Source organism: Ursus americanus, chromosome 2 (genome assembly GCF_024610735.1).
Source record: "Ursus americanus isolate L20-20 chromosome 2, mUrsAme1.1.p, whole genome shotgun sequence".
NCBI classification, from domain to species: domain Eukaryota; kingdom Metazoa; phylum Chordata; class Mammalia; order Carnivora; family Ursidae; genus Ursus; species Ursus americanus.
The window spans coordinates 26309237-26331817 of record NC_142128.1 but is presented as its reverse complement, the minus strand read 5'-3'; the positions used below and the strand labels follow the sequence as shown (position 1 = coordinate 26331817).

Genomic DNA, 22581 nt, shown 5'->3' with positions numbered 1-22581 from the left:
TCTCTGCCTTAGCCTCGGCAAGGGAACCTGACCGGTGGCTCCCAGCAGGTGCTGGCCAATAGAATCATAATGTAAACCACATATTTAATCTTAAATCTTCTACTAGCCACGTTTTTGAAAAGGTGAAGAGAAACCATGAAATTAATTTTAATAATATACTGTATTTTATGACATAATTTCCTGATATATTTACATGTTTTCTTTAACCCAGTATATCCAACGTACTGTCATTTCAACATGTGGTACTAGGCACTTTTCAAGTGTTGACTAGACATATGTGCCTAGTGACAAGCATATTGCATAGAGCAGCTCCATGCAGATCCCCACACATGTCCCTTCCACAGCAAGGATGATAACAGGAATAAGAAGCAGAAGGAGTTAGAAGAGCTGAGTCTCTGCCAACCCCACATCATACCAAATCTTGACACGAGAACAATTATGCCTAGCACGCTGCCAGTTGTAAGACACCTGCTCCTGCTGTTCCCCAATACTTCTTCCCATTCTGCCTGACTCAGCTCAAATGACCCCACCTCCATGAAGCTTTCCTTGAATGCCCACAGCACTAACTTCAGAATTCTAAAATAGCTCTTCATAGCCTATCCCAATGACGGCTACACCATTTGTTGAGCGTTTACTCTGGGCTGAGGGCTTAACCTGAATTATACCATTTGATGCTGACACAACACCATGAGGTAGGAATGATTATCCTCATTATACAGATGAAAAAACAGAGGTTCAGAGAGGAGAAGAAGCTTCTCCAAGCTCACTCAGCTAGTAAATGGAGGAGCCAGGATTTGAACCCAGGGAGCTCAGGCTCCACAGCCCATGCTTTCAATGTCTGGTCCTTTGCCAGTCAAAATTCTGAAGCAGCGGCAGCCTCTGGATTGTGAGAAACATAGATCTCAGGCTGTGTCCCAAATCTGCTCAGAATCTACATTTTAAGAAGCACTCAGGTGATTCATGGGCAGATTAAACTCTGACAGGCCCTGGCTGAGGCTAGCCCGTATTTTAATTGCTTGTTTTGTGTCTGTTGTACCCCCAAGGCCACCTGCCCCTTGAGGGCGAGGAACTGCACTTTTCACCTCTGCTTCTTGAACACCTGCTCTAGAAAGGTGCTAGAAACAGCTGTTGCGTCAAGTTCTTCTTAACCTAGCCACTGGAGTGTCCTTGTTTGTTTGTCTGTTTTTAATTTTTAAAAATTTGCTTTAAGGGGCACCTAGGTGGCTCAGTCAGTGAAGCATCTACCTTTGGCTCAGGTCGTGATCCTGGGGACCTGGGATCGAGCCCTGTATCAGGCTCCTTGCTCAGCTGGGAGTCTGCTTCTCCCTCTCCCTCTGCCCCTTCCCCTCCCCCATGCTCATGCTCTCTCTCTCAAATAAATAAATAAAATCTTTTTAAAAATGGCTTTAAATCCTGCCTGGGGAAAAGAGCAAGAATTCTCTGAGCATGGCCAATTTAGAAACATCTGTCCATGTCCCCACAATCGCCAGTTCCACCTTAAAAGCGCAAGGTATGGCAACGTCCTGGCATTCCTGGAGCCTAAGATAAATGGCACGAGTTATAGAGCTAATGCCCAAAAGCTGTTGGAAGCCAGGCCAGAGCTCAGTGTGCCATTCCGATGTTTGCTTTTCAAGAAAGTATTCTCTCCGAATGGAACTCATTCTATTTTAGAAAGTGTTCAATCTTTAGGGGCTCCCCAGCAGAGGTAGCCCCAGAATTTTTATACGAGGAAGGGCTTGGGTCTCTGGAAGAAAGGACTTGGAGATGAAGATGTTTAAATACTACATCAAATTAAGACAATGTCGGGGCGCCTGGTGGCTCAGTCAGTTAAGCGGTTGACTTTGGCTCAGGTCATGATCTCAGGGTCCTGGGATCGAGCTCAAGTCACATCAGGCTCCCTGCTCAGCGGGGAGTCTGCTTGTCCCTCCGTCTCCCTCTGCCCCCCCCCACCTGCTGGTGCTCTCTCTTTCAAATAAATTAATAAAATCTTTTTTTTTAAGCCACTTAATAAACGTCCATTGATTTACTCACAAAACAAGCAAACAAACAAAGCCAATGTCAGCTGGCCATATTAAAAAAGGGCTGATAGAAATTGAGGGATGGGGAAGACTAAAACTCCCCACTGCTGTCCACTTGGAGCCACCATTGGTGTTCAGGTCTCAGGAAAGGAAACCACAAGCCATTGGGAGGATGGGAATTTGGGGTTCAGTGTCAGTCTCAACCAACGTAGGAGAATTTTAGAACATCAGAGCTGGCTGTGACATGGCACAAAATGGGTGTTCTAGAAATAGTTGTTAAAAGTTGAGTAGGAATTGGCGTGGGTTGGGATTTTGCTCATTTTTTTGATGCCACTGAGACTGGGGATCTGAGAATGCCTGAAACGCAGCACTGTCAATCTCCTTACACCTCCCTCCCACTCCACCCATTTCTCAAATTTCCTTAGGGAGCCATATACAAGGAACTGAGGCTAGACTGGAATCAGGAGATTTCTTTATTAAGAGTGGAACTTGGACCTAATAATCACCAATGTAAAAGTCCCTTTAAAAAGTTATATCAGAGCACTTAGTTGGAATGCTAGACTAAAACAGGCTTCCTAATTCCCTACCCAGTCCTTGAATATAAATCCTGAGGTCTTATCAAACTTAATGCAGAGTGCAATCAAATGGCCACCAGTTTCCCAGTGGGAAAGCACAAGAGTTCAGGCAGGCACTTGACTGGAGCCCTGCCCAGACTGGAGAAGTGGGAGAGAAGGCAGAGCAGAGCTGCAGCTATGGTGACACCGTGACCCCTCCCACTAGTGAGGCTTGGCCCAGAATGTCCTGGATTCTGAAGGAGCCAGCTAGCACCTTCCCCTTGGAGAGCAGCTAAAAGGGTGATGGGAAGTGGGTGGTTAGGCATGAGGTCTGAAGACCGCTCTTTTCCTATGTAAATGAATAAATAAATAACCTCTCAGGCACCATCCAACCCCCCCTTCCACTTTACATGAGAAAACTGAGATCCCCAAAGGGGAAGTGGCTAGCCCCCAGTCACACAACGGGACCACTGGCACCCCCGGAAGGAGAAAATGCGTCTGTGATTTCTGATTCAGAGCCTAGGTGGGTCTTCTTCCCAGCTGGACGCACACAGCCTTCAAGAACTACGAACTCTGTGAAAGAATGACAAGGACTCAAGTACCTGAATATCCTAGAAATGGAAGCAACACTCCCACTGGCCATAGGATCACATGGCTAACCCTAGGTGCAAAGAAGTCTGGGAAAGCAGGCAATGGGATTGCCCAATTGATTGGCTTAGTGACCAACCATGATCCTTAGTCTAAATCTACTCCTACCTGGAACAAATTCACTGTATGTAAAGAATTGGGTGGGAGGGATGGGCAATTTGTAGGTAACATTGTCCAACCCAATGATAATACTATGTTCACATTACAAATGAAGAGCCCGATACTAAAGAAGCAGAAGCGACTTGCCTAAGGTCACAGCTAATTAATGATCAAATCACATTTCTTCTTTGATTGCCGAGTCTGAACTTTGAGCTGCAATGGAATACTGACTTCCAGAAAGAAAACAAAAATAGGAGATGCTTCAAAAATGTGAGAATCATACTTTGCAAAGCCATGCTAATCTTCTTTAAATAATCTGTTGAAAGGTACTTGAAATTTATACACATTTTTCATTCAAAGCAACAAGAGATCATTTTCTCTTCACAATAAAAGCTTATAGGATGATAGAACGGCACAATCCCAGCAGGTGCCATTCACATGGAGCCTGCATTAACAGCACCCTCAAAGTTGTGCAGTTCACAACCTGCCCAGCCACAGATATTAAACTGTGCTAAATTTAACCTGCATGGTCTCCAATTTCCTCATCTGCATATTGAGCTGGTGGTTCTAGAATGATTCTGAGGTCCCTTGTGAGAGCCTATGATACTGTGACAAGCCATGTGTATTCACACAGGAGAATAATAAATAGGCAAGAACACAAAGGTGTCTCTCGCCCTCCCAGGAAGCCTTGTTGTTGCTTCACCAAAGTGCAGAATAGAAATGGCTCCGAAATTTCCCATATTGCCCATAATACAGCCTTTTAGAATGTAGAACACCCCTGTCAACAATCCAGAACTCTCTCGAGCTTAATTTGTCAGAAACAAATTATGTACTTAGAATCCCATGAAAGTATTCCTTCCTCCTCCTCAGACCAACAGCGAATAGGGCGCTGATCCTTGAAGGACACTATTTATGGGCATTATGCCCGCTCTGAATCGGCATGACCTTTCTTCCTCCTATCTGTTCAGTCTCCAGAGGGAGAGGCCCTCTTATTACATTTTCCCAGCCTGGAGTTTAGCTCCGCAAGCAACCTCCTATCATTTGTTTGTCTGATGGGTATTATTTCTTCCAGGAATCTAATTAGGATCTTTTAAAGGATTCAGCCTCAGAGTGCGGGAATTAAATATGACTCAGAGTGTGTGCTTCCCAAAGCCAGGCGCAAGTGAGATGATCATTCATTCGATTTATTCATACATTTTTCAGCCTACAAACCCTACAAGCCTGACAGTGCACCTTTTTTCTTTTCTTTTTCTTTTTTAAGATTTTTTATTTATTTATTGGACAGAGAGAGAGACAGCCAGCGAGAGAGGGAACACAAGCAGGGGGAGTGGGAGAGGAAAAAGCAGGCTCCCAGCAGAGGAGCCTGATGCGGGGCTCGATCCCAGGACCCCGGGATCACGCCCTGAGCCAAAGGCAGACGCTTAATGACTGAGCCACCCAGGCGCCCCCCTTTTTCTTTTTCTTTTTTTTTTTCTGATGCCAACCTATGCTGGGGGTTAGGCAAGTGAATAGAAATGGACGATCTCTCTCCACCTCGGAATCATTTAGCTACATATCACATGTATGCAGCCATGAGTCCACCTTTCCCCTTTGCTTTCCCTCTTTTCTTAGGTCAAAGAAGATTACACTCCACAGCCCCTCTGCAGCTAGGTGATGCCATGGAAGGAATTCTAACCAAAGGGGGGCAGCACAAGCAACCAAGGTCTTTGAGAAGCAGGGTACAAGCTTCAGTTCTCTCTTACCTTGTTTTGGGGACTCAGAATGCAGAGCACCAGGTGTATGAACATCTGTCAGCCTGCGTCTCTGAGTGACTGAGTGGCACAGAGCCCCAGCCCTCCCCCTACTCCCCTAACTTAGATAGGTAGCAGGGATAAGCAAGTAACCTCCGTTTTCTGAAGCCACTGAGAGTCAGGGACTCATTTATTACCACAGCGTCACTGAGCTTCATCTGACTAGTTGAAAATCTAGAATTTTACACTATTTAAACTGGTGGTGGTGCATTTGGGGAGAACAGTTATATACTTCATTTATTTGGTAAATGTTTGCAGAGCACCTACTGCATTCCAGAAACCATGCTGGGGTTACAAAAATGAGTAGATCGTCTCCGCTCTCATGCGGCCCATGACCTGAGAGCAATAACATCCCAATACCTGGCACATAGTAATTGATCGATAAAGCATGCTACTGTCATTGCAGCTCAGAGGCAAAAAGACATGTACATGTGGAAAGCGCTCTTATCAGCACACCCACAGGGTAACAAACACAAAACTTGTTCGGTAGTAATCAGTGCCTCAAAATGTGTTCTTTTTCTGCTGTGGTTCTCCCACAAACATTTTGCTGGCCTACAAACACTTAAAATAGTCATTTGCAAAATCGCAGGAAGTTGCCCTTTTATAAGCAAAGGCAAATAGACACACCCGGCCTCACCTCCCAAAATAGGAAATGTTAGAAGAAAATCAGAGATATTAAATGCAATGTGGTATGCTGGATTGGACCCTGGAACAGAAAAAGGACATCCGTGGAAAACTTGGTAAAATCCAAATAAAATCTGGAATTTAGTGAATACTAGTGTACCCAAGTGAGTTTTTTAGTTTTGATGAATGCACTACGGTTTTGTAAAATGTTAACATCAGGGAACTAGGTGAAGGGTATACTAGAACTCTCCATACTACCTTTCCAACTTTTGCGTAACTATAAAATATTCCAAAATAAAAAGATTTTTAAAAATCAGTGCTAACGTTTTCTAGGTAATATATGTGAGGTAAGTCTATGTGTAGGCTTGTCACATAAAATACAAGAAGCCCCGTAAAATTTGAATTTCAGAGAAACAACGTTTTTTTAGAGTAAATATATCCCAAATATTGCATGGGATGTATTTGAACTAAAAAAATTTATCGTTCATCTGAAATTCAAACTCCACCTGGGTGTTTTGCATTTTTATTTGCTAAACCTGGCAAGCTTCTCCAGAGGTACTATTGATAAAGAAGCACGAGTAAATCTTATTTTAGGAGCACTTGGCTGGTTCAATTGGTAGAGCGTGCAACTCTTGATCTCAGAGTTGTGAGCTTGGGCCCCATATTGGGTGTAGAGAGTACTTAAAAATAAAGTCTTAAAAAAAATCTTATTTTATAATTTAAAATGATACCACATAGACTGTTTAGATTTTAACATGTGATAATTAAAATGAAAAGCATCATTGCACATTTCACTTATTTGGTATTAATTAATTATAATGGTGAGGCATTCTACATGAATGAGTGATTAAAGGAGTGCATGAAAAAACAGGAGGAAGAAAGGAAGGAAAGAATGAGTGGATAAATAAATAAATAAATGAGTGAGTGAATGTCCCCAAATTCCAAGAGAAAAATTTACATATATTAGAAATATGGTAGGGCTCTCTCTAGAATACCTGCAATCTGGGATGCCTGGTTGGCTCAGTCAGTTAAGCATCTGACTCTTGGTTTCGGCTCACCTCACGCTCGCAGGGTGGTGAGATCCAGCGCCGCGCATGGAGCCCGCTGGAGATTCTCTTCTTTCCTCTCTTTCTGCCCCTCCCCCCCCCACTTGCGCACGCGCACTCGCACTCGCACTCTGTCTCTAAAAATAAATAAAGTACCTGCATTCCACTTTATAGAGACAGATTGGGATAAACTGGGAGTCCCAGCTGTGCCTGTTAAGGGTGGCATCAATGTTACAAGTCTTTAATCAAAAATGAAATGAGGGGGGGCACCTGGGTGGCACAGCGGTTAAGCGTCTGCCTTCGGCTCAGGGCGTGATTCTGGCGTTCTGGGTTCGAGCCCCACATCAGGCTCCTCCGCTATGAGTCTGCTTCTTCCTCTCCCACTCCCCCTGCTTGTGTTCCCTCTCTCGCTGGCTCTCTCGCTGCTGTCTCTATCTCTGTTAAATAAATAAATAAAATCTTTAAAAAAAAAAATGAATGAAATGAGGGGTACCTGGCGGGCTCACTTGGTAGAACACGCGACTCTTGAACTCAGGGTCATGAGTTCAAGCTCCACGTTGGATGTAGAGGTTACCAAAGATAATAAATAAACGGAGGAGGGGGAGGGGGAGGGGAAAAGAAGGAAAAGAATCCCAGGACCACGGTGAAAACCATTCTGAAAATGGCACTTCAGGCTCACTCCCTTGTCCAGCCCTCCTACTACCTTGTTCAAAGAATCTGTGTACCCTCCTCTCCCCAAAAAGATAATCAGTGCTTTGCTCATGCTTCTTACCTCCAAAATTTAATAAACAATTTTTAATAAAATAGAATAAAATTTTATTCAATAAAAAATTTAATAAAAAATGTTCAAACCTACCAAGAAGTCTAAAGAAGTTTGCAGAGATCACATAGGCTCCACTATTACTATTTTACTGTACTTGCTTTATTGTGAGTCTGATGCATTTATTTGATGCATTTTGAAGAAAGTTGCAGTTATTATTTTACTTTCTCCTAAATCCTTCAGCAAGATGATCACTCCCTAGAGTTCAGTATTTGTTTATGGGGGAAATTACAGACAGTAATTTGCACAGATTTGAAGTACACTCTTCAGTGGGTTTTGACAAAGGAACAGAGCTGTGCAACCCAAGCCCCCCAAGACAGAACATCAGCAGTACCCCAGAAAATGCCTCACTTCATGCTTTGCTCACCTCTGCTGGTCTACCATAGTAAAAATATTCCATGGGTAAAATCAAACACAAACGCATGTAGTTCTACAATAACAACTCAGGGGCGCCTGGGTGGCTCCTCCCATTAAGCATCTGCCTTCAGCTCAGGTCATGATCTCAGGGTCCTGGGACCGAGTTCCTCTTAGGGCTCCCTGCTCAGCAGGGAGCCTGCTTCTCCCTCTGCCCTCTGCCTCCTCCCACTGCTCATGTTCTGTCTGTCTCTCCCTCTCTCTCAAATAAATAAACAAAATATTTTTTTTCAAATATGCTTTTTTTCTCGCTCTGAGTCTTAACTATTTCCGGAGACAGTTTTATTAACCACTGGCCTGCAGCAACATGTGCTTGAGGGAAAGCCCCGAACAACGGACCCAGAAGAGCTGGGTTCTGTATCTTCTCTGCTGGGTGACCTTAAGGAAGTCACTTAACTTCTCTGAAACTTCTTTGCTTCATCTATAAAATGGAGACGAGAATCCTCCCCCTCACAGAACTGCCAGAGAAGGGAAGTGAGAGGCTCAGCGAACAGATGAGGGCCCGTAGCAGTAGGGCTTTGTAAACAGGAAATGTAATATAAATAAAAACAGAAGGTATTACTGTGAAGCTTGCAGTGAAAACCACTGCAGATAGCTCATAGCTGGGACCTTCCGGCCATTTCAAAGACAGCTTATTTATTAAATTTCCAGCCCTTGTCCTGGTTGTTTCCCCTCGATCCCCCTGCCGCCCCCCCCCCCAGGGCCATCAGAGAGTGTGGGGCTGGGAACAGAGAAGGCTTATGAAAAGGGTTAAAGAGGTTGATCACACCTGAGGCGGAGAGCTGGCCATGGCCGCCTCATCAAGGATTCTTTATAACAGGTATATAGCTACAGGTGTAGACAGATACAAAAGCTGCAGCTATTTAAAGTATGCAACTTGATGTGTTTGGAGACAAGTATACACCGGTGAAACCGTCAACACTGTCAATGCTGTAAACTTACCCATTGCCTCCAAAAGCTGCCTCCTGTCCCTTCTGTTCTTTCCCTTCTGCAGTAAGAACACATAACATATGATCTACCTCTTAGCAGATCGTGAAGTATATGATACAATACAGCTTAGCATAGGCCCCATGCTGGACAATAGATCTCCAGAATGTATTTTGCATAACTGAAACTCTTACCCTTTGACCAACAACTCCCCCTTTCTCCTTTCCCCCAGCCGCTGGCAACCACCATTCTACTCTCTGTTTCTATGGGTTTGACGATGTCAGATTTCACAAGTAACTGAAATCACACAGTATTTCACTTTCTGGATTTGGCTTATTTCAATTAGCATAATGTCCTCCGGGTCCATTTACGTTGTTGCAAATGGCAAGATTTCCTTCTTTTTTAAGGCTGAATAATATTCCAAATATATATTTTCTTTCTTTTCTTTTTTTTAAAGATTTTATTTATTTATTTGACAGAGAGACAGCCAGCGAGAGAGGGAACACAAGCAGGGGGAGTGGGAGAGGAAGAAGCAGGCTCCCAGCGGAGGAGCCTGATGTGGGGCTCGATCCCAGAACGCCGGGATCACGCCCTGAGCCGAAGACAGACACTTAACGACTGCGCTACCCAGGCGCCCCCCCAAAAAAGGATTCTTGGCATAGGGAGCTGACTTTGATAGGCACTGTCTTTGCCAGATTCTATGCTAAACCCTCCGCAAGCATCAACTTGCTAAGTCCTCACAGTACCCTCTGAGGTTGGGGCCACTCTGTACCCATTTTTCAGATGAAGAAACTGAGGCCCAAAGAAGTTAAATTACCTAGAGTCATATGGCTCTCACGAGGCCGAATTGAGCCTAAATGAGCTACTTTGTTAACTTTAACCTATCCCTGCCCTCATGATTGCACCAAATGTCCTAAGGTGTACCTGGCATTTAAGTGTTAAAGATATTTAAAGTGTCTAAATTAAAGTGTCTAAAGTGTTTGAATTCCTGCTCTGGCATTGCCCAGCTGTGTGGCCTTGGACAAGTTACTTTCCTCCTCAGAGGACCATCCTGACGACCTATCAACTCCACTACTGCCCAAGTGGGTGTTGGGGGTTCAGCCCCTTTCAGATCTTTGGGACAAGAAAATAATTATCTCAGCTAAAGATGTGCCATTTTCCTTTGACTAGAACACAAAAAATTGTGTGAAGCATCATATTTCCCTTTTTGCTTTGCCTGCCAGAAAGCTCAGAGTTAAATTTAATAATTATTGAGAGTAACCGAACGAATCTGGGCCATCTTCCTTTATGTCATGTGCATTTAAAAGTTTCTGTTCTATTGACTTCATTGTTCCTGTAACATTTAGAGTTAATGTAACAAAAAAAAAAAATTGTTCATGCAGCCACTTGAAAAATAGGCGAGGTAGAAATGAGCCAGACATATTATGTAGTTGTAGTTTAAAACAGTGCATTTGAAATCAAAGCACTACCCATGACTTGAATTTTAGACAAAGAGAAAAGACCCTGAGATACCACAGATTAATTTCAATGTGGAATTAGTTCAGATGAAGCAGTTAGCGGGGAAAAATTGTAAATCATCCCAGAGCTGGTCAGTGCTGTTTGCAGGCAGAGGGGTGTCAGCTCTCGCTCCCTGGGCTCCCCCTGGGCTGGCACTCAGCTATTTGAGTCCCAGCTCGAGGAGAAGCAGAGTCCTACCCCCTGTTCCCATGCCTCGAGGGACTTCCTGTTTATCTTCCCAGATCGTGTGTCCACTGGCACAAGATGTGAATCCGCAGCAGCAAGCCGAAATGACAGGAGCTATTTCTGTAAGTCAGTTCGCTGTTAAACATGCTGGGGGTGAAGGAAATTTACATTTAAATGAAACTTCGATCACGTTCCCATTGTCTGGATTCTCCAGAAAGAGAATCTGTGGGTGAAAGAGAGAGAGCGCGCGCGCGTGTGTGCGTGTGTGTGTGTGTGTGTGTGTGTGTGTCTACATCCAAATGCAATATTCTGTCTACACAGGTCGTTACAAGGGTTCTCAGCTGGTGTTGGTGTAGCGGCCACAAGATTGGAAACCATATAAAGTTAATCGATGGGAACTGGTAACCACGATGGGCACACGTGATGGAAAAGGATGCAGGTGTTAGTAAAGAAGGAGAACACAACCGCTTTGGAAAATAGTTTGGCAGTATCTAGTTAATCTCAACAGACACCGGATCTGGGTTTCTCACCCTCTCTCTCAGGATAAAATCCGAAGTCCCTAGCCTGGTCTACAACAGGCTTCCTCCACATCGGCACTGCTGACATTTGGGGCCAGTTAGTCTCTGTTGTGGGGGAGGGGGGCTGTTTTGTGAGCTGTAGGGTGTGTAGCGGCGTGCCTGGACCCCCCCCCCCCACTAGATGCCAGCCGTACCTGCCTCTCCAAGTTGTGAGAACCATGTCTCCAGACATTGCTGGATGTTGCTACATGCAACAGCGTGAATGAATCTCACAAACAGCCTGGGTGGTTCAGTCGGTGAAGCGTCTGCTTTCGGCTCAGGTCATGATCCCAGGGTCCTGGGCTTGAGCTCTGAGTCAGGCTCCCTGCTCAGCGGGGAGTTTGCTTCTCCCTCTCCCTCTTCCTCGGTCCCTCCCCCCAATTATGCTCTCTCTCTTTCTCTCAAATAAATAAATAAAATCTTTTTTAAAAACCCTCATAAACATAATGTTTAGCTAACGAAGTTAAACAAACACACAAAAAGAGTACCTATTACTGGCGCCCGGGTGGCTCAGTCGGTTACATATCTGACTCTTGATTTCGGCTCAGGTCATGATCTCTGGGTCAGGAGATTGAGCCCCGAGTCAGCCTCCACACTGGGCATGGAGTCTGCTTGAGATTCTCTGTCTTCCTCTCCCTCTGCCCCTCCCCTCCTACAAAAGAAAAAGGCACATATTATTAATAAACTCATTTTGGTTGTGAGAAGGGAGGGGTAGGCAGGGGGGCGGTTCTCTGATGAGAGTACCATTCTGTTTCTGGATGGAAGTAGTAATACCTTAGGTGTTTTTCACTCTGAAAATTCATTTTGCTGTGCACTTCTCTATAATTATGATATCATTCTGTAAGATGATTTTTAATGAGGCATATCTAGATGGGTCGATTCGGAAAGATCTCCAATATACATGGCAAGTGGTAACAAAGCAAGGTGAGGACTGAGCATATCATGATTCTGCTCATCAAGGACATTCCACGGACCTTCATAACACACTGGGAGCAAAGACAGTGAAGGTGATACCTCAAGGGCTGGAGGTGAGGAAACCCCATTCTTTTTTTTTTTTTTAATGTTTTTTTATTATATTATGTTAGTCACCATACAGTACATCCCTGGTTTTTGATGTAAAGTTCAATGATTCATTAGTTGCATATAACACCCAGTGCACCATGCAATGTGTGCCCTCCTTACTATCCATCAGCAGTCTATCCCATTCCCCCATGCCCCTCCCCTCTGAAGCCCTCAGTTTGTCTCTCAGAGTCCATAGTCTCTCATGCTTCGTTCCCCCTTCTGATTACCCCCCCTTTCTTTATCCCTTTCTTCCCCTACCGATCTTCCTAGTTCTTATGTTCCATAGATGACAGAAACCATATGATAATTGTCTTTCTCTGCTTGACTTATTTCACTTAGCATTATCTCCTCCAGTGCCGTCCATGTTGCAGCAAATGTTGAGAAATCGTTCTTTTTGATGGCTGAATAATATTCCATTGTATATATGGACCACAACTTCTTAATCCAGTCATCTGTTGAAGGGCATCTCGGCTCCTTCCACGATTTAGCTATTGTGGACATTGCTGCTATGAACATTGAGGAAACCCCATTCTAAGAACGGGCTCAGAAAGCAGGTGACCCTGAACTGCTTCCCTGGCACTCCTGCTGCTTAGCTGCATGACTCTGGGTAAGTCACTCTGCCTCTCAGAGCCCCGATTTCCTCATTTATCTGATGAGGATTCTAAACAGACCTGCCCATATGGCTCTTCTGAGCATCACATCAGCTTCCTGATACAGAGCACGTGGCCTGATGCCGAGCATGTCTGCTGCTTACCAGCTGTGTGACCTTGGGCAAGGTATTTGCCTCTCTGAGTCTGCTTCTCTTCTATAAGAAGGGCATAATGGGGAGCGCCTGGGTGGCTCAGTCTGCCTTTGGCTCAGGTCATGATCCCAGGGTCCTGGGATCCAGCCCTATGTTGGGCTTCCTGCTCAGAGGGGAGCCTGCTTCCTTCTCCCACTTCCTCTGCCTGCCACTCCCCCTGCTTGTGCCCTCCCCCTGCTTGTGCGTTAGCTCCGCGCTCTGTCAAATAAATACACAAAATCTTAAAAAAAAAAAAAAAAGAACATAATGGTACATAACTACTAGAGGTGGTCACAAGACTTTGATGAGTTAATTCACTCTCTGATGTCTGGCACATTGTGAGTGTTCAATCAATATCACAATTATTAGTCACTCTGGGGACAGCTCTGGATGCAGGTTGAAATGGTCCCTCACAGAGGCCTTGATCAGGGGAAAGTCCCAGCTCCTGGCCAAGCCCTTTCCAGTGAGGCTGATGTCAGAATTTGTTGGAACTCCCTATCCTGCCATTGTCCCCAGCGCCCCAGCTCCAAGACAGGAGATGATGTCATGGGAACTGATGTTGCTTTCCTGAAGGGATGGGCAAGGGGCAGCGGGGTTGCGGGGGTTGGGAGGGGACACTTGCTAGGGCAGCCTTTCTTTCCCACTCCTGGTCTCATGGGGGAAGTTGGCCCTGAAGATCCCCACTTCTTTCTCATAGGATTCTGCATTATTTGAACTTTTTATTTTATTTATTTTTATTACATCTATGGTCACAAACAAGAAAGCTATTTTCATTTTGAAAAATGAATCCAAGGCCAGTGTCCACCCTTCTAGATTCCCAGGGTCAGTTTCTGATTTCTCTGGGTCACTTGCATCTTGGCCTGGCTCTCTGCGAAAATAACTTAACAGAACCAGGAAAACTTCTGTGGCTCCTTCAGCTGCAGACCACTCTGAGTCCACAAGCTCCTAGGCCCAGACGAGTCATAGACTGAGAAGTATTAAGCGCACTACGGGCACTGGATAAATGACACCTTTATGATTATTCACGAGTGTCAACCATGTTCTGTGCCCAAACCTTGCATGCTTCATTTTATGGGAGGTCCCCATTTTATAGATAAGAAAACTGAAGCTCAGAGAGATAAAGGGACTTGACTCAAAGTTCTGAAGTCAAAGCACAGTCTGGCTTGTGCGATGTCCCTTCATTCGGGCACCTTGCTTCTTCTGCTCCTTCCCAGAGCAATCCCCCTGGTAGCTCATTCTCTCTTACCTGGCTCAGGGCTCTTCGCCCCTACCTTCACATTGGAATCATTGGGGGAACTTCAAAAAAATCCTCAATTCCCCACCTGCAGACTGATCAGTGACATCAGAGTCTCTGGGGGTGTAACAGTCCCTCGGGAGTGGGATGGACTGTAATACTGGGGCCTGCTAAGGGTACTTATTAATACTACCCAGGTTTTCACATGCGCAGCTAACACGGAGAGCAGTCATTTTAGAATGATTCATGGGTCTTCACTTTCTTATAAGAAGGGTCAAAGTAGGGTGACTAACTGTCCAGTTTGCTCAGGACTGTGGAAGGCTCCTGGGACACAGGATTTTCACTGCTGAACCTGGAAAACCCTGGACAAACTGAGACATGGTGGTCACCTTGGCCAAAGCCAGGTCCCACGGTCAGCAAGACCGAATGACTCCAGGTGCCGGGCCAGTAACTAAATGTATGAAGTAGCTGGTGGAAGGTGATGGAGGATGGTGTTTGAGAGCAGGTGAATGAAGAGAGCCTGACCTGCTGGAGCCTTCGCATTTCATCGAAATAAACGTACCAAACAGTGCTATATTGGCAAACCAGAACCACTTGTTTTAAACTTCCAACAGATAAGCCTCAGCTTCTACTCTAAAGCTACCAGAAGAATTTTCCACTTACAGTGGATCTCAGTGGACCAGTGGCTTTCAAGGCCACATTAGAGTCACCTGGGTATCCTTAAAAAAAATCGTGAAGCTCAGGCCCTAGTCCAGACCTATTGAATCATAATCTCTGGGGGGTGGGACCCAGGCAGCAACATTTTTAAAAATCTCCCCACGTCACTGTAATGTCTGGCTGGGCCTGAAGACAGCAGGGATAGGCGATGACCAAACGAAGGAGGAAAGATGGACATTTCTTCTCTACATCTTCAGTGTCTGTCTGACATCCTTGGTGTCTGACTCATAAGGTTTGGGGAGTATTTCTGTTTTACCTGCTTCCTACAGTCACGAATAAAAGTGAAGACTGAAGCAATCAAGATGACCTTCAGTAGGCGAACGAATAAATGAACTGTGGTATATCCGGATGACAGAATTATCATCCAGCACTAAAAAGAAACGAGCTCTTAAGCCATGAAAAGACATGGAGAAACCTTAAATGCATATTCCTAAGGGGAAGAAGCCAGTCTGAAAAGGACCACATACTACAGTGTGTTCAAGGTGCCAACTATCTGACCTTCTGGAAAAGGCAAAACTATGGAGACATTAAAAAGATCAGTGGTTGGGGCTCCTGGCTGGCCCAGTCGGTAGAGCACGTGACTCCTTGATGTTGAGGTGGTAAGTTCGAGCCCCATGTTGGGTGTAGAGACGACTTAAAAAAAATAAAATCTTAAAAAAATAAATAAATACAAAGATCAGTGGTTGCCAGACGCTCCGGGGAAAGGAGAGAGGAATAGATCAGATATAGAGGATTTTTAGGGCAGTGAAAATACTCTGTATGATACTATAATGGGTACATGTCATTATACATCCGTCCAAACCCATAAAATGTTCAACCCAAGAATGAACCCTGGGGTAAAAACTATGAACTTGGGGTGATTGTACTGCATTAATGCAGGCTCGTCGCTTATAACAAAGGTACCACTTCGGTGGGGGGGGGGTGCGGATACAGGAAAGGCCAGGCACGTGTGGAGGCAGGAGGTAGATGGAAAATCTCTGCACCTTCCAATCAAGTTTGCTGTGAACCTAAAACTGCTTCTGAATGAATCAAGTCTCTTCCAAACAATCATTACTGCACAAGCACTTCCAACTCATCCATTGGTCGAGCAGCCCTGACCCCCCTGCCCCTGGCCCAGACGAATGGCGGGGGGTTAGCGAGCAATGCCAGCTCCAGTGTGACCCTGGGCAACGTACTTAACTTCCCCGTTCCCGTATTGCACATCAACAGAGGCGTGTGGGTCTCACGCGCATGGCCATTCTAAGTGGGGCTGGGGATCCAGGGTCCCGGGCCTGTGGGCCTCTTTGTGTAGAGAAGGACTTTGCACAACAGAAGGAAGCAGGAGGGTTTTCTCGCCTAGGAACACCTTGTTCAAAAGCGAGGAGTAAAAGGCCTCTGAGTCATTGGAGCAAATTACTGTGGTCAGAGGAGAAGGATCAGGCTGTGTGCATACGTGTGTTCATGCATGTGGTTACATGTGATTACATATGTGGGCAGGGAGGGTGTGTGTGCACGGGTGTATGTGTGTGTGCGTGTCTGTGAGCGCTTGTGTGCTAATATGCATGCACGTGTATGTGAACTGGCTTGAGGACTTGGTGTCTATACGAGGATGTGAAGATGTGACTATGTCACTGTATTTTTGGATGTGAACTGTGGTGTGTGTGTGATGGATATGCGTGTAAGGTGTGATGGTGCATGCACGGGCATATTTGGGTGAATGAGTGTGTATGAGGTTGGGTGGGTCCCTAGCTGGGTGTTGCTGGGCAAGTTAATGAACCATTCTGTGCCTCTGTGTCGCTATGTCCAAAATGAAAAGAGGTACTTACTCTGGTGGATTAAAGGTGCCTGCAAATTCTTTGCCGGTCCGGCCACCAACAGGTGAAGTCCATGTCACTTCCCCTTGATCCTGGGCTGGACTTGTGATCTGCTCTGACCAATGGAATCTGGGCCTTAGAAGATCTGCTGTACTTCTGCATTTGCAAATGTGGAACGCTGCCTCTTGGAACCCAGTGGCTGACCTCTGAGATGCTAGAGACAGAAAGTAAGGCCATGTGGAGGGAAACCAAGGCACGCCGTGGGTGGTCAGTGCCCGCTGAGCTCACAGCCCACAGCAGCACCCACTGTCCGCTCTGGGAGTGAGCCCTTCTGGAAGGGGCTGTGGTCCTAGCTGACATTACGAGGAGCAGAACTGCAGCAGAGGTCAGTTAACTCACAAAATCATGAGATATAATAATGGTGGTGGCTGTTTCTAAGCCATTAAGTTTTAGGGCGGTTAGCTATGCGGCAGTCATACCTTGTAGAGTTTTTAGGCACGTAGAACAGGAGCTGGCAAACTTTCCCCGTAAAGGGCCAGATAGTAAATATTTCAGGTTTGCAGGCCACGTAGACGCTATGAGTGTGTGTGTTCGAGTCTAAGCGCGGGTATGTCTGTGCACACATACGCGCACACGCAGTCTGCATGGGAAGCATGTGTCAGAACGAGTGTAAATGTGTCTACATGAGGAATCAGCTGAGTCCTTCTGTAAGACAAAGCAATAGGCTCGAATCAGCTAATGTTTCGAGGCAGCTACCTCAGGCCTTCCTGCTTCTATTCTGGGGAGAAAGGGAAGCATGGTACAAAGCCAAGAGGAGAAAGAGCTGGTATGTCCCTATCGTTTTCATCTGGGTTAAGTTTGGAGGGAAGCCATCATCTGTCAGTGGCTGGGCTACTGTAGGGCTGGCAGCCCACGCCTTCCCGTCTGCTGAGAGAAGTCAGTCCTCTGGGGAGAGGGGGAGGGGACGCTGTAAAAATGAAAAAGGAACACTGAAGCTTTTAAGCAAGGTCTTGGGAAGTGGGAAGAAAGCTATCCCCCCTCCTACGGTGGGTGGCTTTTCCAGGCAACTTGTAAACATCTGCCTGCTGGTTTCATTTTGATCTCCCACTGTGGGCCTCATGAGGGGTGACTTCCTGCATGACTAACCTCCTTGGCTCGGTTTGCAAGGGCCAGAAATGACTGTGAGTGTTGTAGCCAAGCAGATATGGATTCAAATCCCTGTTTACACTTACTGCATGAGGCATGTGGCCTTGTTTTGCTGAGCCTCAGTTTCCTCACCTGTAAAGTGGGGATGGATGGTAGTAGTACTACCTCCTAGGACTGTTGCAGTGGGCAAGTGGGGATGGCATGTGTCAAGCATTTGGCTCAGAGCTCTGCACTTAGTAAGTGCTCTGCAAGGTGACAGACCCTCACAGTTAGTGTGCAGGGCTTCAAAATTCCGGGGAAGCCTTCTCTAATCCCCTGGGCTGCTCTAAAGTCCCTTCGGATTTCCAGAGTAATAGAAACCTCCTTCCTGAAAAGCATTCACCTCCGATAGTTACTCAGCATTAATTGGCATGCTTGTTCGTCCAGCGTCTGTCTCATCCAGCAGACTGAAAGCTGCGGGCAAAAATCAGATGGAGTCTGTTGTGCTAACCACTCCATCCCCAGGGCCAGCACAGGTCCTGGCACATAGCTGGCACTCAGTGACTCTTTACCAAATGAGTGAATGGAGATGGAGCATTTCATAACTGGAACGTCCCTGGGGTCCCAGGAGAGGGCATCTTCTCCCTGTCTGGTACAAACACAGGCACATGAGGGGCTTGCTATGGGCTCTTCCCCAAAGGGGTTATGACAGGAGCCATCTTCGGCATCCTGTTGCATGAGTAAGTTTGGCTCGGCTTCTCTGCAGTCACAAAGAATCCCAAAGTTTCAGTTCGGGAGGCTAACATCACAAAGGTTTATTTTTCCCTTACGCAAAGGCCAGTATGTTAGCCTCCTGAACTCTTCGTAGTGACTCAGTTCCATCTTGTGATGCCACCATATTCACGTGCGACCTTTAGTGCTTCTACAGGATCACGTGAAAGTCCCTCGTGCTCCCTGCCCCTTGCTGGGAACCAGTCAGTTGACCTGCCTGACTGCAACGGGGTGGGAAATACAGGGTTACTCCCGAGCAGGAATGTCTCTGCCGCACCTGGGAAGGACTCAGACTCTTTGGCTTGTCTCATGGGTCTGGGTTTAATGATAGGACAGCCAAATGCATTCTGAATACTTGGAAAATGGAGATCCCTACTAATTAGACTGCTTTTGGAAACCAGGTATTTATCAGACTAAAAATAATCAATCATCACAAATCCTTTGCTTAAAACAGGGAGCAGTGTTTTCAGCCTGCAGTTTCTGACCGTGTAAGACCCCGAGGGCACCCCCATCTCCAAATGCCACACCATTTTTCTCTGTGGTTGAAATATGCCTTAATGGTTTTATTTTGATAAGGATTGGACAGTCACCCATCAGAGGCTTAGCTCCTAATTCGAGGAGACCAATGATTAAATAAACCACGAAGATAAAAATGTTTTGATGAGATAAGGTCATTAAAAGCTTTTGGTTTGAGTCTGGCACGCAGTAGGACTCCTAACCCCCCACCCACCTACCCCCTCTCCCCCGGCTTTATTGGAAGGTGCCTTGATGGACTTTAATTTTTTTTTAAGTGCAAGCTCAGAGTCACTGCATCGAAGATGATAGTGAAGGGAGGAGGGAGACAAAGTGTGGGCAAAACCATTGAATATTCATGAAAAGAGCCAGCATTTTGTAAAGACAGGCTGTATATGACGTGTGTTCTTGCCAGGCTAGAAGACAAAAAGAACAAGGGCAGTGTGCCTCTGAATAGAGAGGCTTTTTTTTTTTTTTCCTGAGAAGTTTCAAGATGACTCTGATGCCTTTTATAAATTAATTTTTTTTTTCTGTTTCCATCTCCTTGAGGTTGGAGAAAAGGGGAACTGCCAGTGGGATTTAATCCTGTGTCTGTGTAGTGATATTTTGCTCTCTATCTCTCAGCTGAAGAATTCCATCCTGGACTCCTATAATTTCACCTCCACCTCTACCCCTTCAGCTGTCTGTCTCTGCCACAAAGCATACTTCACACATACCAGCTGGTGTTTCCGGTTCTCTGACCTAAGGGCCATCGACCGAAGGCCCCATGGTTCATGACCCTGGCTGCATTCTAGAATCATCCAGGGAGCTGTGAAAAGCGCCCATACTTGGACTGCACTCCCTGAGTTTCCTACCTCACTGGGCCAGCATGGAGTCCTGAGCGTGGACTTTTTTTTGGGGGGGGAGAGAGAGAGAGTGCAGGGGATCGGGTGAGGGTGTAGCAGAGGGAGAGAGAGAATCCCAAGCAGCCTTCAAGCCTGATGCGGGCTCTATCTCACACTCCTGAGATCATGGCCTAAGCCGAAATCAAGAGTTGGACGCTTAATGGACCGAGCCACCCAGGCGCCCCCTGAGTGTGGACCATTTTACAAAGCCCCTCATGGATTGTTACAGAGCCAGGATCAAGAACCACGAGCTTAAGCTTTCCACCTAGGCAAAAAAGCTTTCCACCATTCGAGAAATGAAATAGAGAGTAAGCTTATAAGAAAATGACATAATTCAGAAGAAAGAGATATGGGGATGGTGGACATCCTCTCCCTGGATGTCCTCCCTCCTGGGAACAAATGTTCACTCACAGGCCTGAAGGAGAGGAAATGTGGTGGTGGGCAGAGTGCCTGAGGGTGACCCCCCCTTAAGAAATGGATTCACCTTGGGGCACCCGGGTGGCTCACTCACAGGCCTGAAGGAGAGGAAATGTGGTGGTGGGCAGAGTGCCTGAGGGTGACTCCCCCTTAAGAAATGGATTCACCTTGGGGCACCCGGGTGGCTCAGTGCGTTGGACGTTTGACTCCTGGTTTCAACTTGGGCCGTGATCTCAGCGTTGTGAGATCTAGCCCTACAAGGGGCTCTGCTTGGAGTCTCCTTGTTCCTCTCCCTCTCCTTCTGTCTCCACCCCCCAAGTAAGTAAGTAAATAAATAAATAAATAAATAAATAAAATCTTCTTTAAAAAAAAAGGAAAAAGAAATGGATTCACCTTCCTAGTGCTCCAAAAATGCTGGCTCACTACTCCAGAGACAACAGCTGAAATTTGGACAGCATTTCTCAATTTCACACACGTTACTCTTTGATGCTCCCAGCAAACCTATAAAAGGCATTTTGCAAATGAGGAAATTAATGTCCAGACAAGTTAACTGACTTGCCCAAAAGACTGCAGCCAGTGAATGGTGGAGCTGGGACTTCAGTTCTAACATTTACTGAGCATTTACTATATGCAAGGAATTAGGCAAGTATAAGTCATATAATTATGGAATTATATATTCCCTAGTTATTTTTTTTTAAAGATTTTATGTATTTGAGAGAGAGAGAGAGAGAGAGCTAGAGAGAGCACGAGTTGGGGGGAGGGGCAAGGGCAGAGGGAGAAGCAGACTCCCCACTGAGCAGGGAGCCCCAATGTGGGGCTTGATCCCAGGACCCCGAGATTACAACCTGAGCAGAAGGCAGACACCTACCCGAACGAGTCACCCAGGCGCCCCTAATTACTCCTTTGACATCATCTTCCGCTATTTGTTATCAGCATTTCTGAGACAGAATCTTATTTACCCACTAATATCCACTCTTCCTTCCTAGTTTGCTCGTGGCTGCTTCATGCCACGTGCCAGGCTTTCTTTCCCAGCGTCCCTTGCAGCCAAGAGTGGTCACCAGACACCATCCTGGCTGAAGGGATGGAAAGAGAAGTCTACCGCATTCCCTAATCCATTCTCTCGTCGCCTGGCCTTACACAATGTCTGGAACTGTAGTAGCCACTGTGGGATCTTGAGATGACACATAGGAGAGGACAGAGCGAAAATGCCCAGAGTGACAGAGCAGAAAGATGCCTGGGTCCCTCATTCATCCCGAGCGGCTGGCTGCCCAGCTCCAGGCTTGGGCGGGTGCGGCCCAATAAGCCGCTGTTTGCTTAAGTCACTATAGGTTAGGTTTTTACATATTGATGCCAAATGTACTGCTAACAGATATGGTTTCCTACATGCCCTTCATCGCTGTTGTTCTTTTCCTTTACAGTTGAACACACCGCCCAGCCGCTCAGAGGCAGGCAGCCAGCATCCGACCAAGACTCCGAAGCTTGGCCACTCCAGGCCCATCCAATCAGTGTCTTCATTCTACCACCTTCGAGACCTGGGGCTTGTGGTCACCTGAATCAGCATTCTTGTTTTCCCAGCCTCTGTGTGTTTTTAGAAGATAAGGGCAAGTGCAGGAACACGGTTGAACATCGGCGTACACACAGGGCATGAAGATGGTGATGTTGGCCCAATTCAACCACCCAATGGTAGGCTGCCACCCCGCTGCGTCAGCTCGTGCAGGAAATCTGGATTCCTGCGGGCAAGGTGGTCTGGGGTGTCAGGCAAGCCCTCGTATCCAAGTCTGGCCGTTTGAAAGTCAAATGTACAGAAGTCAAGGACGGCCTGCGTGTACTTCCGTGGCAGCCCATGGACGCCAGATTGGTTTTTTAAGCCTCTAAATCAGTTAGCTATCGCTGAGCCACCAACTACCACTAACTCAGTGGCTTAAAATAATGTCTGTCATGTCTTGGAGGCTATGAGCCAGCTGAATGCTTCTGCTAATCTGGGCCGAGTGTGACTGGCCTCGGCCAGGCTCGTGCAAGTGTCTCGGCTTGTTGTCAGGTCGGTGTGGGATGGCTTCATTCCTGTGTCTCACGGGTGGCTGGCCATCCGCTGTGGTGACAGGGT

The 22581-nt window shown here is 46.3% G+C and overlaps 1 protein-coding gene across 2 annotated transcripts in view; it reads right to left on the bottom strand.

Annotated features, from left to right (window-relative positions):
• SYT17 (synaptotagmin 17) overlaps positions 1-17118 on the bottom strand; it is a 107670-nt gene extending 90552 nt beyond the window's left edge. The window contains exons 1-3 of one of the 2 annotated variants that reach the window (XM_087870169.1): positions 16780-17118; positions 11669-11832; positions 8956-9001 (exon numbers count right to left, since the gene is read on the bottom strand). The gene's annotated coding sequence lies outside the window, so the exon portion shown is untranslated. Of the gene's footprint in view, positions 1-8955; positions 9038-11668; positions 11833-16779 lie in introns of those variants that run through there. The other variant, XM_087870171.1, reaches the window with a different exon arrangement.
• Positions 17119-22581: the final 5463 nt, after the last annotated feature.